Below are 395 nucleotides of genomic sequence, written 5' to 3'. Positions count from 1 at the left end.
ATGTCTCCCGCTCCCGCTGGGGCCCACCTGAACAAGATGGGCATTGACGGGGAGCGCTCAGCTCAGCCACACACAGACAGGGAGGGCTCTCTGGTTTGGTCCCTGACCCCACAGGGAGAAGAAATAACAGGAGGTGAACGGTAACATCAAACAGAGCCCGGCCTGGCTTTCATCTCCCCGGCACGGTGTGGAGGTGGGGCAGAGGGAAGTTGAGGCTCTGGGGCTCCTATGTGGGGGAGCTGTGTCCTGCGCAGTGCCAGCGCCTCCAGCATCCTCCAACACCGTGTGGGCTGGCAGTGCAGGACAGAAGGGCCCTGAGATGCTGTGAACTTGGCCAGTGCAGGTGGCCAGGTGGCCTCTGCCTGTTGCAGGAATGTGACAGCCCCTCTCAGCCC

General features: G+C 62.5%; 1 protein-coding gene across 1 annotated transcript in view; it reads left to right on the top strand.

Moving 5' to 3' along the window:
- Positions 1 to 395, top strand: part of LOC104073619 (chromosome unknown open reading frame, human C2orf82) — a 9,831-nt gene that overhangs the window by 8,021 nt on the left and 1,415 nt on the right. The window lies entirely within an intron of this gene.

This window comes from Fulmarus glacialis, unplaced genomic scaffold (genome assembly GCF_000690835.1).
Source record: "Fulmarus glacialis isolate BGI_N327 unplaced genomic scaffold, ASM69083v1 scaffold21232, whole genome shotgun sequence".
Classification (NCBI taxonomy): Eukaryota; Metazoa; Chordata; class Aves; order Procellariiformes; family Procellariidae; genus Fulmarus; species Fulmarus glacialis.
This window is presented reverse-complemented; position numbering and strand designations above follow the sequence as displayed.